This window comes from Pan troglodytes, chromosome 10, assembly GCF_028858775.2.
Source record: "Pan troglodytes isolate AG18354 chromosome 10, NHGRI_mPanTro3-v2.0_pri, whole genome shotgun sequence".
In the NCBI taxonomy this organism is placed as follows: domain Eukaryota; kingdom Metazoa; phylum Chordata; class Mammalia; order Primates; family Hominidae; genus Pan; species Pan troglodytes.
The window spans coordinates 6548952-6566611 of NC_072408.2; positions in this window are offsets into that span (position 1 = coordinate 6548952).

The window sequence follows — 17660 nt, forward strand, 5'->3', positions numbered from 1 at the left end:
TAAACATGAAAATATCTACACTTCTATCTCTATATACATGGAAATATCTACACCTCCGTCTCTATAAACATGAAAATACACCGCCATCTTCGGAAACATGGATGTATCTACACCGCTATCTGTATATACATGGAAATATCTACATCACTATCTGTACAAACATGGAAATATCTTCACTGCCATCTGTATAAACATGGAAATATCTACACCGCCATCTGTATAAAGATGGAAATATCTACACTGCAATCTGTATAAATATGGAAATAACTACACCGCTATCTCTATAGACAAGGAAATATCTACACCGCTATCTGCATAAACATGGAAGTATCTACACACACATCTGAATAAACATGGAAATATCTACACCGCCATCTTCAGAAACATGGATGTATCTACACCGATATCTGTATAAACATGGAAATACCTACACCAGTATCTGTATAAACATGGAAATATCTTCACTGCCATCTGTATATACATGGAAATATCTACACCAGTATCTCTATAAACATAGAAATAACTACATCGCCACCTCTATAAACATGGAAATATCCACACTGCCGTCTACATAAACATGGAAATATCTACACAGACATCTGTATTAACATGGAAATATCTACCCTGTCATCTGTATAAACTTGGAAATATCTACACTGACATCTGTAGAAAGATGGAAATCTCTACAAAGCGATCTGTATAAACATGGGAATTTCTACACCGCTACTTGTATAAACATGGAAATATCTACACCGCTATCTGTATCAACATGAAAATAACTACAACGCAATCTCTATAAACATGGAAATATCTACAATGCTATCTCTGTAAACATGGAAATATGTACACAGCTATCTGTGTAAACTTGGAAATATCTACACCGCTATCTCTGTATGTTTGGCAATACATACACCGCAATCAGTGCAAAGATAGAAATACCTACACCGCTATCTCTGTAAACATGGAAATATCTACACCGATATCTGTATAAACATGGAAATATCTACACTGCCATCTGTATAAAGGTGGAAATATCTACACCGCGAGCTGTATAAACATGGAAATATATACACCGCTATTTGTATAAACAAGGAAATATCTACACCGCCATCTGTTTTATCATGGAAATATATACACAGACATCTGTTTATACATGGAAATATCAACACCGCTATCTGTATAAACATGCTAATAACTACACCGCTATCTGTATAAATTAGGAAATATTTGCACCGCTATCCCTATAAACATGGTAATATCAGCACCGCGATCTGTATAAACATGGAAATATCTACACCATGATCTGTATAAACATGGAAATATCTACACCGCGATCTGTATAAACATGGAAATATCTACAATGTGATCTGTATAAACATGGAAATATCTACACCGCCATCTCTATAAACATGGAAATATCTACACCACTATCTGTATAAACATGGAAATATCCACACAACTATCTCTATAAACATGGAAAAATCAACACCGCTATCTCTATGAACATGGAAATATCTACACCGCCATCTCTATAAACATGGAAATATCTATGCCGTGATCAGTATAAACATGGAAATATCTACACCACGATCTGTATAACCATGGAAATAACTCCACTGCTATCTCTATAAACATCGAAATATCTACACCGCCATCTGTATAAACATGGAAATACTTACAAAGTTATCTGTATAAACATGGAAATATCTACACCGCTATCTGTACAAACATGGAAATATCAACACAGCCATGTGTTTATACCTGGAAATATCTACACCGCTATCTATATAAACATGGAAATAACTACACCGCTTTCTGTATAAACATGGAAATATTTACACCGCCATCTACATATCCATAGAAATATCTGCACCGCCAACTGTATAAGCATGGAAATATCTACATGGTCATCTGTGTATAGATGGAAATATCAACACCGCCATCTGTACAAACATGGAAATATCTGCAACGCTATCTGTATAAACATGGAAATATTTACACCGCGGTCTGTATAAACATGGAAATATCTACACCGCTATCTGTATAAACATGGAAAAATCTACACCGCTATCTCCATAAACATGGAAATATCTACACCGTGATCTGTAAACATGGAAATATTTACACGGCTATCTGTATAAACATGGAAATATCTACACCGTTGTTTGTATAAACATGGAAATATCTACAACGCCATCTGTATAAACATGGAAATATCTACACTGCTATCTCTATAAACATGGAAATATCTACAATTCCATCTGTAAAAACATGGAAATACCTATACAGTCATCTGTATAAACATGGAAATATCTACACCACCATGTGTATAAACATGAAAGTATCTACAATGACATCTGTATACACATGGAAATACCTACACGGCAATCTGTGTATAGATGGAAACATCAACACCGCCATCTGTACAAACATGGAAATATCAACACCGATATCTCTATAAAGATGTAAGTATCTACACTGCGGTCTGTATAAACATGCAAATATCTACACCACGATCTGTATAAACATGGAAATATTTACACCGCTATCTGTATAAACATGGAAATATCTGCACCCCTATTTCTATAAACATGGAAATAGCTACAAAGCCATCTATATAAACATGGAAATACCTACACAGTCATGTGTAGGAACATGGAAATATCTACACTGCCATGTGTATAAACATGGAAATATCTACACAGCACTCTGTATAAATATGGAAATATCTGCAAAGGCATCTGTATAAACATGTAAATATCTGCACCGCTATCTGTACAAACATGGAAATAACTACACCGCTGTCTCTATAAACATGGAAATATGTACACCGCTATGTGTATAACCATGGAAATATCTCCACTGTTGTCTGTACAAACATGGAAATATCTACACCGCAATCTGTATAAACATGGAAATATCTACACCGCCATCTCTATAAACATGGAAATACCTACACCGCCATCTGTATAAACATGGAATTGCCTACAAAGTCATCTGTATAAACATGGAAATATCTACACAGCCATCTGTATAAACATGGAAATACCTACACAGCCATCTGAAAATACATGGAAATATCTACACCGCTATCTGTATAAACATGGAAATATCTACACCACTATTTGTATAAACTTGGAAATATCTACACCGCAATCTTTGCAAATATGGAAATATCGACACCGCTATCTCTGTACACATGGAAATACCTAAACCGCTATCTGTATAAACATGGAAATATCCACACATCTATCTGTATAAACATGGAAATATCTACACCACGATCTGTATAAACATGGAAATACCTCCACCGCGATCTGTATAGACATGGAAACATCTACACCGCTATCTGTAAAAACATGGAAATATCTACACCGCTATCTGTATAAACCTGGAAATATCTACAATGCTATCTGTGTAAACATGGAAATATCTAAACGGCTATCTGTGTAAACATGGAAATATCTACACCGCTCTCTGTGCAAAGATGGAAATATCTACAATGCAATCTGTGCAAAGATGGAAATATCTGCAACGCTATCTCTATAAACATGGAATTAACTGCACCACTCTCTGTATAAACCTAGAAATATCTACACTGCTATCTGTATAAACCTGGAAATATCTATAATGCTATCTGTGTAAACATGGACATATCTAAACAGCTATCTGTGTAAACATGGAAATATCTACACCGCTTTCTGTGGAAAGATGGAAATATCTACACTGCAATCTGTGGAAAGATGGAAATATCTACAACGCTATCTCTATAAACATGGAATTATCTGCACGGCTATCTGTATAAACATGGAAATATCTACACCGCTATCTGTATAAACATGGAAATATTTACAAGGCTATCTCTATAAATATAGAAATATCTACACCGCCATTTGTATAAACATGGAAATATCTACACAGTCATCTGTATATACATGGAAATATCTACACCACCATCTCTATAAACATGGAAATATCTACACTGCCATCTGTATTGACATGTAAATATCTACACTGCTATCTCTACAAACTTAGAAATATCTACACTGCCATCTCTATAAACATGGAAATGTCTACTCCGCCATCAGCATAAACATGGAAATAACTACACCGCCGTCTGTATAAATATGGAATTATCTACACTGCCATCTCTATAAACATAGAAACATCTACACTGCCATCTGTAGAAAGATGGAAATATCTTCACCGAGATCTTCATAAACATGGTAATATCTACACCTCTACATGTATAAACATGGAAATATCTACACAGCTATCTGTATAAATATGGAAATATCTACACCGCTATCTCTATGAACATGGAAATGTCTACACCGCTATCTGTATAAACACGGAAATATCTACATGGCTATCTCTATAAACGTGGAAATATCTACACCGCCATCTGTAAAAACATGAATATACATACACAGTCATCTGTAAAAACACGGAAATATCTACACCACTATCTGTATAAACATGGAATATCTACACGGCCATCGGTATAAACATGGAAATATCTACACAGTCATCTCTATAAACATGGAAATATCTACACAGTTATCTGTATAAACATGGAAATAGCCACACCATTATCTGTATAAACATGGAAATATCTACACCATAATCTGTTAAAACATGGATATATCTACTCTGTCATCTGTATAAACATTTAAATATCTACACCTCCATCTGTATAAACATGGAAATATCTACAATGCCATCTGTATAAACATGGAAATATCTATACTGCCGTCTATATGAACATGGAAATATCTACACCGCTATCTCTATAAACATGGAAATAGCTTCACAGCCATCTGTATAAACATGGATATATCTACAACGCTATATGTAGAAACACGGAAATATCTACACCACTATCTTTATAAACTTGGAAATATCTACCACGCCATCTGTATAAACATGGAAATAACTCCACCGCTATCTGTATAAACATGGAAATATCAAAACAGATATCTGTATAAATATGGAAATATCTACACTGCTATCTCTATGAATATGGAAATGTCTACACCAATATCTGTAAAAATATGGAAATATCTACATGGCTATCTCTACAAACATGAAAATATCATCACCGATACATCTATAAACATGGAAGTGCCTACATCGCTATCTGTATAAACATGGAAATATCTACACTGCCATCTGTAAAAACATGGAAATATCTGCACCGCTATCTGTATAAACATGGAAATATTTACAACACTAGCTGTTTTAACATGGAAATACCTACACCGCTATCTGTGTAATCCTGCAAATATGTACAACGCTATCTCTGTAACGATGGAAATATCTACACCGCAATCTGTGAAAATATGGAAATATCTACACCGCTAACTCTGTAAACATGGAATTATCTACCCCGCTATCTGTATAAACATGGAAATATCTACACCGCTATCTGTATAAACATGGAAATATAAACACCGCTATCTGAATAAACATGGAAATATCTACACCGCTATCTGTATAAATATGGAAATATCTTCACCGCTGTGTCTATGAACATGGAAATGTCTACACCACTATCTGTATAAACATGGAAATATCTACACAGTCATCTGTATAAACATGGAAATATCTACACCTCCATCTGTATAAACATAGAAATATGTATAAACATGGAAATATCTACACAGCCATCTGTACAAACATGGAAATATCTACACCGCTATTTGTATAAACTTGGAAATACCTACACCGCAATCTGAATAAACATGGAAATATCAACACCGCCATCTGAATAAACATGGAAATATCTACACTGACATCTGTAAAAACATGAAAATATCTACAGAGTCATCTGTATAAACATGGAAATATCTACTCCTCCATCGGTATAAACATGCAAATATCTACACTGCCATCTGTATACACATGGAAATATCTACACTGCCATCTGCATAAACATGGAAATATCAAAACCGCTATCTCTATAAACATGGAAATACCTATACCGCTATCTGTGTAAATATGGAAATATCTACACCGCTATCTGTATAAACATGGAAATATCTACAACGCCATCTGTATAAACATGGAAATATCTACACTGCCATCTGTATGAACATGGAAATATCTACACCGCTATCTGTATAAACATGGAAATATCTACACAGCTATCTGTGTAAACATGGAAACATCTACACCGCTATCTGTGTAAAGATGGAAATATCTACACAGCTATCTGTGTAAACATGGAAATAACTACAACGCTATCTGTGTAAACATGGAAATATCTACACCGCTATCTGTGTAAAGATGGAAATATCTAGACCACTATCATTGTAAAGATGGAAATATCTTCACCGCAATCTGTGTAAACATGGAAATAACTACTCCGCTATCTTTATAAAAATGGAAATATCTAAACCGCTATCTCTGAAAACATGGAAATCTCTACACCGGTATGTGTGGAAACGTGGCAATATCTACACCGCCATCTGTATAAACATGGAAGTATCTACACCAGCATCTGTATAAACATGGAAATATCTACACCACGATCTGTGTAAACATGGAAAGATCTACACCGCTATCTGTATAAACATGGAAATGTCTACACCGCCATCGGTATAAATATGGAAATATGTACCCCGCTATCTGTGTAAACATGGAAATATCTATAACGCTATCTGTGTAAACATGGAAATAGCTACTTCGCTATCTCTACAAACATGGAAATATCTACACCGCTATCTCTGTAAACATGAAAATATCTACACCGCTATCAGTGCAAACATGGAAATATCTACACTGCCATCTGTATAAACATGGAAATATCTACACCGCAATCTCTATAAACATGGAAATATCTACACCGCCATCTGTATAAGGATGGAAATATCTACACCGTATCTGTATAAACATGGAAATATCTACAACGCCATCAGTGTAAACATGGAAATATGTACACCGGTATCTCTATAAACCTAGAAATGTCTACCCCACCATTTGCATAAACATGGAAATATCTACACCGCTATCTCTATCAACATGGAAATATCTACACCGCCTTCTGCATCAACATGGAAATATCTACACCGCCATCTGTAAAAACATGGAAATATCAACACCGCGATCTGTAAAAACATGGAAATATCTACACAGTCATCTGTGCAAACATGGAAATATCTACACCACGATCTGTATAAACATGGAACTATCTACAATGCCATCTGTATACACATGGAAATATCTACACAGCCATCTGTATAAACAAGGAAATACCTACACCTCTATCTCTATAAACATGGAAATATCTACACCGCCATCTCCACAAACATGAAAATATCTACACTGCCATCTCCATAAACATGGAACTACCTACAACGCCATCTCTATAAACATGGAAATATCTACACCGCCATATGTAAAAACTTGGAAATACCAACACCGCCATCTGTATATATATGGAAATATCTACAACGCGATCTCTATAAACATGAAAATACTTAAACCACCATCTCTATAAACATGGAAATATTTACACCGCTTTCTCTATAAACTTAAAAATAACTTGACCGCCATCTCTATAAACATGGAAATATCTACAACGCTATCTGCATAAACATGGAATTATATACACAGGCATCGGTATAAACATGGAAATATGTACACCGCCATCTCTATAAACATGAAAATATCTACACCGCCTTCTTCAGAAACATGGATGTATCTACACCGCCATCTGTATAAACATGGAAATATCTACACCACTCTCTGTATAAGGATGGAAATATCGACACCGCTATCTGTATAAACATCGAAATATCTACATCACAATCTGTATAAACATGGATATATCTACCCCGCTATCTGTATAAACATGGAAATATCTACACCACTATCTCTATAAACATGGAAATATCTACACCGCTATCTGCATATACTTGAAAATATCTACACCACCATCTCTATAAACATTGAAATATCTCCACCGCTATCTGTATAAACATGGAAATATCTCCACCGATCTATGTATAAACATGGAAATATGTACACCACAATCTGTGTGAAGATGGAAATATCTACACCGCAATCTGTGCAAATATGGAAATATCTGCACCTCTATCTCTGTAAACTTGGAAATATCTACACCACAATCTGTATAAACATGGAAATATCAACACCACTATCTGTATAAACATGGAAATATCTACTCCGCTATCTGTATAAATATGGAAATATCTACACTGCGATCTCTATAAACATGGAAATGTCTACACCGCCTGCAGTATAAACATGAAAATATCTACACTGCCATCTGTATAAACACGGAAATATCTACACCGCTATCTCTATAAACATGGAAATATCTACACTGCCATCTGTATATACATGTAAATAGCTACACAGTCATCTGTATAAACATGGATACATCTACACCACTATCTGTATAAACGTGGAAATGTCTACACTGCCATCTGTATAAACATGGAAATATCTACACAGCCATCTCTATAAACATGGAAATATCTACAACGCTACCTCTGTAAACATGGAAATAGTCACACCGCTATCTGCATAAACATGGAAATATCTACACTGCCATCTGTATACACATGGAAATATCTACACAGTCATCTGTATAAAGATGGAAATATCTACACCGTTATCTGTATAAACATGGAAATATCTACACCGCTATCTTTATAAAGGTGGAAATATCTACACCGCAATCTGTGGAAATATGGAAATATCTACACATCTATCTCTGTAAATATGGAAATATCTACTCCACTATCTATATAAACATGGAAATATCTACACCGCTGTCTGTATAAACATGGAAATATCTACACCATGATCTGTATGAACATGGATATATCTACACCGCTATCTGTATAAACATGGAAATATCTACAATGCCATCTATATAAACATGGAAATACCTACACCGCTATCTCTATAAACATGGAAATATCCACATCGCCATCTGCATATCCATGGAAATATCTACAACGCCATCAGTATAAAGATGGAAATATCTACACGGCAATCTGTGTACACATGGAAATATCTACACCTCCATCTGTACAAACATGGAAATATCAACACCGCTATGTCTATAAACACGGAAATACCTACACCGCTATCTCTATACACATGGAAATATCCACAACGCTATCTGTATAAACATGGAAATATCTACACCGCTATCTGTATAAACATGGAAATATCTTCACCGCGATCTGTATAAACATGGAAATATCTGCACCGCTATCTCTATAAACATGGAAATATCTACAAAGCCATCTGTATAAACATGGAAATACCTACACAGTCATGTGTAGGAACATGGAAATATCTACACTGCCATCTGTATAAACATAGAAATATCTGCACAGACCTCTGTATAAATATGGAAATACCTGCATAGGCATCTGTGTAAACATGGAAATATCTGCACCGCTATCTGAATAAACATGGAAATACCTACACCACTGTCTCTATAAACATGGAAATATGTACACCGCTATGTGTATAAACATGGAAATATCTCCACCGTTATATGTTTAAACATGGAAATATCTACAGCACCATCTCTATAAACATTGAAATATCTACACTGCCATCTGTAAAAACATGGAAATATCTACACAGTCATCTGAATAAACATGGAAATATCTACACCACCATCTGTATAAACATAGAAATACCTACAATACCATCTGTATACACATGGAAATATCTCCACACACATCTGTATGAATATGGAAATATCTACACGGCCATCTGTATAAACATGGAAATATCTACACTGCCATCTGTAGAAAAATGGAAATATGTACACCGCTATCTCTATAAATATGGAAATATCTACACCACCATCTGTATAAATATGGAAATAACTACAATACCATCTGTATACACATGGAAATATCTACACAGACATCTGTATAAATATGGAAATATCTACACGGCCATCTGTATAAACATGGAAATATCTAAACTGCCCTCTGTAGAAAGATGGAAATATCTACACCGCTATCTCTATAAATATGGAAATATCTACACCGCCATCTCAATAAACATGAAAATATCTACACTGCCATCTCCATAAAGTTGGAAGTATCTACTCCGCCATGTGTATAAACACGGAAATATCTACACCACCATCTGTGTAAACATGGAAATATCTACACCGCTATCTGTATAAACATGGAAATATCTACACCGCCATCTGCATGTCCATGGAAATATCTACGCCGCCATCTGTATAAACATGGAAATATCTACACGGCCATCTGTGTATAGATGGAAATATCAACACCGCCATCTGTACAAACTTGGAAATATCTACACCGCTATCTCTATAAACTTGGAAATATCTGCACTGCCATCTGTAAAAACATGGAAATACCAACACCGTTATCTGTATATACATGGAAATACCGACACCGCTATCTCTATAAACATGAAAATAGTTACACCACTATCTCTATAAACATGGAGATATTTACACCGCTATCACTATAAACATAGAAATAACTATACCGCCAACTCTATAAACATGGAAATATCTACACCTCCATCTGAATAAACATGGAAATATCTACACAGACATCTGTATAAACATGGAAATATCTACACTGCCATCTGTAGAAAAATGGAAATGTCTACAAAGCGATCTGTATAAACATGGGAATTTCTACACCGCTACCTGTATAAACATGGAAATATCTACACCGCTATCTGTATCAACATAGAAATAACTACACTGCAATCTGTATAAACACGGTAATATCTACAATGCTATCTCTGTAAACATGGAAATACCTACACAGCTATCTGTGTAAACTTGGAAATATCTACAGCGCTATCAGTGTAAATTTGGCAATACCTACACCGCAATCTGTGCAAAGATGGAAATACCTACACCGCTATCTCTGTAAACATGGAATATCTACACCGATATCTGTATAAACATGGAAATATCTACACTACCATCTGTATAAACATGGAAATATCTACAGCGCCATCTGTATAAACATGTAAATATATACACCACCATCTGTATAAACATGGAAATATCTACACAGCCATCTGTATAAACATGGAAATATCTACACTGCTATCTCTATAAACATAGAAATATCTACACCGCTATCTGTATAAACATGGAAATATCTACATCGCTATCTGTATAAACAGGGAAATATCTCCACCGCTATCTGTGTAAACATGGAAATTTCTACACCGCTATCTGTATAAACATGTAAATATCTACACCACTATCAGTATAAACATGGAAATATCTACAACGCTATCTGTGTAAACATGGAAATATCTACACAGCTATCTCTGTAAACTTGGAAATATCTACACAGCTATTTGTGTAAAAATGGAAATATCTACACATCAATCAGTGCAAAGATGGAAATATCTACACTGCTATCTCTGTAAACCTGGAAATATCTACACCGCTATCTGTATAAACATGGAAATATCTATACCGCAATCTCTATAAACATGGAAATATCTCCATCGCTATCTGTATAAACATGAAAATATCTACACCGCTTTCTGTATAAACATCGACATATCTACACCGCAATCTGTATAAACATGGAAATATCTACAACGCTATGTGTGTAAACACGGAAATATCTACACAGCTATCTGTATAAACTTGGAAATGTCTACACAGCTATCAGCGTAAACATGGAAATATCTGCACGGCAATCTGTGCAAAGATAGAAATAACTACACAGGTATCTCTGTAAACATGGAAATATCTACACCGCTACCTGTATAAACATGGAAATATATACACCGCTGTCTGTATAAACAAGGAAATATCTACACCGCCATCTGTAGAAACATGGAAATATCTACACCGTTATCTGTATAAACATGGAAATACCTACACCGCTATAAATATAAATATGGAATATCTATACCGCTATCTCTATAAACATGGAAATACCAACACCACTTTCTCTATAAACATGGAAATATCTACACTGCAATCTCTATATACATGGAAATATGTACACCGCCATCTCTATAAACATGAAAATATCCACACCGCCATCTTCAGAAACATGGATGTATCTACACCGCTTTCTGTATAAACTTGGAAATATCTACACCGCGAGCAGTATAAACATGGAAATATCTTCACTTCTATCTGTATAAACATGGAAATATCTACACCGCCATCTGTATAAAGATGGAAATAACTACACCGCAATCTGTATAAATATAGAAACACCTACACCGCTATCTCTATAGACATGGAAATATCTACACCGCTATCTGTATAAACATGGAAATATCTCCGTTCCCATCTGTATAAAGATGGAAAAATCTAGACTGCGAGCTGTATAAACACGGAAATATCTTCATCGCTATCTGTATAAACAGGGAAATATCTCCACCGCTATCTGTATAAACATGGAAAGATCTACACCGCGTTCTGTATAAACATGGAAATATCTATACCGCTATCTGTATAAACATGGAAATTTCTACACCGTTATCTGTATAAAGATGGAAATATCTACACCGCTATCTCTATAAACATGGAAATATCTACACCGCCATCAGTAAAAGCATGGAAATACCTACACCGCCATCTGTATAAACATGGAAATACCTATACAGTCATCTGTGTAAACATGGAAATATCTACACCACCATCTGTATAAACTTGGAAATATCTACAATGCCATCCGTATACACATGGATATACATACACGGCAATCTGTGTATAGATGGAAATATCAACACTGCCATCTGTACAAACATGAAAATATCTACAATGCTATCTCTATAAACATGGAATTATCTACCCTGCGGTCTGTATAAACATGGAAATATCTACACTGTGACCTGTATAAACATGGAAATATCTACACCGCGATCTGTATAAACATGGAAATATATACAGCGCTATCTCTATAAACATGAAAATATCTGCAACGCTATCTCTATAAACATGGAAATATCTAAAAAGCCATCTGTATAAACATGGAAATACCTACACAGTCATGTGTAGGAACATGGAAATATCCACACTGCCATCTGTATAAACATAGAAATATCTACACAGCCCTCTGTATAAATATGCAAATATCTGCATAGGCATCTGTGTAAACATGGAAATATGTGCACTGCTATCTGTATAAACATGGATATACCTACACCGCTGTCTCTATAAACATGGAAATATGTACACCGCTATGTGTATAAACATGAAAATATCTCCACTGCTGTCTGTATAAACATGGAAATATCTCCACAGTTATCTGTTTAAACATGGAAATATCTACAGGGCCATCTCTGTAAACATTGAAATATCTACACTGCCATCTGTAAAAACATGGAAATATCTACACAGTCATCTGAATAAACCTGGAAATATCTCCAACACCATCTCTATAAACATGGAAATACCTACAATACCATCTGAATACACATGGAAATATCTACACAGACATCTGTATAAATATGGTAATATCTACACGGCCATCTGTATAAACATGGATATATCTACAATGCCATCTGCAGAAAGATGGAAATATGTACACCGCTATCTCTATAAATATGGAAATATCTACACTGCCATCTCTATAAACATGAAAATATCTACACTGCCATCTCCGTAAAGATGGAAGTATCTTCTCTGCCGTGTGTATAAACACGGAAATATCTACACCACCATCTCTGTAAACATGGAAATATCCACACCGCTATCTGTATAAACATGGAAATATCTACACCGCTATTTCTATAAACAAGGATATACCTACAACGCTATCTCTATAAACATGGAAATATCTACACCGCTAACTGTATAAACATGGAAATATCTACACCTCGATCTGTATAAACATGGAAATATCTTCACCACGATCTGTATATACATGGAAATATCTACACCGCTATCTGTATAAACATGGTAATATCTACACCACCATCTATATAAACATGGAAATATCTACACCGTCATCTATATAAACATGGAAATATCTACAATGCCGTCTGTAAAAAGATGGAAATATATACACCGCAATCTGTGTAAACATGGAAATATCTTCACCGATATCTGTAAAAACAAGCAAATATCTAAACTGCTAACTGTATAAACATGGAAATATCTACACCGCGATCTGTATAAATATGTAAATATCTACACCGCGATCTGTATAAACATGGAAATATCTACACCGCTATCTGTATAAACATGGAAATATCTAAACAGCTATCTCTAAAAACATTGAAATATCTGCACCGCCATCTGTATAAACATGGAAATACCTACAAATTCATCTGTATAAACATGGAAATATCTACACAGTCATCTGTATAAACATGGAAATATCTACACAGTCATTTGTATATGCATGGAAATATCTACACCGCTATCTGTATAAACATAGAAATAACTACACCGCTATTTGTATAAACAAGCAAATATCTACACCGTGATCTGTATAAACATGGAAATATTTACACCGCTATCTGTATAAACATGGAAATTTCTACACCGTTATCTGTATAAATATGGAAATATCTACACCGCTATCTCTATAAACATGGCAATGTCTACACCGCCATCAGTAAAAACATGGAAATACCTACACCGCCATCTGTATAAACATGGAAATACCTATACAGTCATCTGTGTAAACATGGAAATATCTACACCACCATCTGTATAAACATGGAAATATCTACACCACAATCTGTATAAACATGGAAATATATACAACGCTATCTGTATAAACATGGAAATATCTGCACCGCTATCTCTATAAACATGGAAATATCTACAAAGATATCAGTATAAACATGGAAATACCTACACAGTCATGTGTAGGAACATTTAAATATCTACACTGCCATCTGTATAAACATAGAAATATCTACACAGCCCTCTGTATAAATATGGAAATATCTGCATAGGCATCTGTATAAACATGGAAATATCTGCACCGCTATCTGTATAAACTTGGAAATACCTACACCGCTGTCTCTATAAACATGGAAATATGTACACCGCTATGTGTATAAACATGGAATATCTCCCCTGCTCTCTGCATAAACATGGAAATATCTCCACCGTTATCTGTATAAACATGGAAATATCTACATCGCTATCTGTATAAACATGGAAATACCAACACCGCTCTCGGTATAAACATGGAAATATCTACAACGCCATCTATATATACATGGAAATAACTATACCGCTATGTCTATAAACATGGAAATACCTACACCGCTATATCTATAAACATGGAAATATCTACACCGCGATCAGTATAAACATGGAAATTACTTCACAACGATCTGTATATACATGGAAATATCTACACCACTATCTGTATAAACATGGTAATATCTACACCACCATCTATATAAACATGGAAATATCTACATCGCCATCTATATAAACATGGAAATATCTACAATGCCTTCCGTAGAAAGATGGAAATATCTACACCGCAATCTGTGTAAAAATGGAAATATCTACACCGATATCTGTAAAAACATGGAAATATCTACACCACTATCTGTATAAATATGGAAATATCTACACCGCGATCTATATAAACAAGGAAATATCTACACCGCGATCTGTATAAACATGGAAATATCTACACCGCTATCTGTATAAACATGGAAATATCTACACAGCTATCTCTATAAACATGTAAATAACTGCACCGCCATCGGTATAAACATGGAAATACCTAGAAAGTCATCTGTATAAACATGGAAATATCTACACAGTCATCTGTATAAATATGGAAATATCTACACAGTCATCTGTATATTCATGGAAATATCTACACCGCTATCTGTATAAACATGGAAATACCTACACCGCTATTTGTATAAACAAGCAAATATCTACACCGTGATCTGTATAAACATGGAAATATCTACACCGCCATCTGTATAAAGATGGAAATAACTACACCGCAATCTGTATAAATATAGAAACACCTACACCGCTATCTCTATAGACATGGAAATATCTACACCGCTATCTGTATAAACATGGAAATATCTCCGTTCCCATCTGTATAAAGATGGAAAAATCTAGACTGCGAGCTGTATAAACACGGAAATATCTTCATCGCTATCTGTATAAACAGGGAAATATCTCCACCACTATCTGTATAAACATGGAAAGATCTACACCGCGTTCTGTATAAACATGGAAATATCTATACCGCTATCTGTATCAACATGGAAATTTCTACACCGTTATCTGTATAAAGATGGAAATATCTACACCGCTATCTCTATAAACATGGAAATATCTACACCGCCATCAGTAAAAGCATGGAAATACCTACACCGCCATCTGTATAAACATGGAAATACCTTTACAGTCATCTGTGTAAACATGGAAATATCTACACCACCATCTGTATAAACTTGGAAATATCTACAATGCCATCCGTATACACATGGATATACATACACGGCAATCTGTGTATAGATGGAAATATCAACACTGCCATCTGTACAAACATGAAAATATCTACAATGCTATCTCTATAAACATGGAATTATCTACCCTGCGGTCTGTATAAACATGGAAATATCTACACTGTGACCTGTATAAACATGGAAATATCTACACCGCGATCTGTATAAACATGGAAATATATACAGCGCTATCTCTATAAACATGGAAATATCTGCAACGCTATCTCTATAAACATGGAAATATCTAAAAAGCCATCTGTATAAACATGGAAATACCTACACAGTCATGTGTAGGAACATGGAAATATCCACACTGCCATCTGTATAAACATAGAAATATCTACACAGCCCTCTGTATAAATATGCAAATATCTGCATAGGCATCTGTGTAAACATGGAAATATGTGCACTGCTATCTGTATAAACATGGATATACCTACACCGCTGTCTCTATAAACATGGAAATATGTACACCGCTATGTGTATAAACATGAAAATATCTCCACTGCTGTCTGTATAAACATGGAAATATCTCCACCGTTATCTGTTTAAACATGGAAATATCTACAGGGCCATCTCTGTAAACATTGAAATATCTACACTGCCATCTGTAAAAACATGGAAATATCTACACAGTCATCTGAATAAACCTGGAAATATCTCCAACACCATCTCTATAAACATGGAAATACCTACAATACCATCTGAATACACATGGAAATATCTACACAGACATCTGTATAAATATGGTAATATCTACACGGCCATCTGTATAAACATGGATATATCTACAATGCCATCTGCAGAAAGATGGAAATATGTACACCGCTATCTCTATAAATATGGAAATATCTACACTGCCATCTCTATAAACATGAAAATATCTACACTGCCATCTCCGTAAAGATGGAAGTATCTTCTCTGCCGTGTGTATAAACACGGAAATATCTACACCACCATCTCTGTAAACATGGAAATATCCACACCGCTATCTGTATAAACATGGAAATATCTACACCGCTATTTCTATAAACAAGGATATACCTACAACGCTATCTCTATAAACATGGAAATATCTACACCGCTAACTGTATAAACATGGAAATATCTACACCTCGATCTGTATAAACATGGAAATATCTTCACCACGATCTGTATATACATGGAAATATCTACAC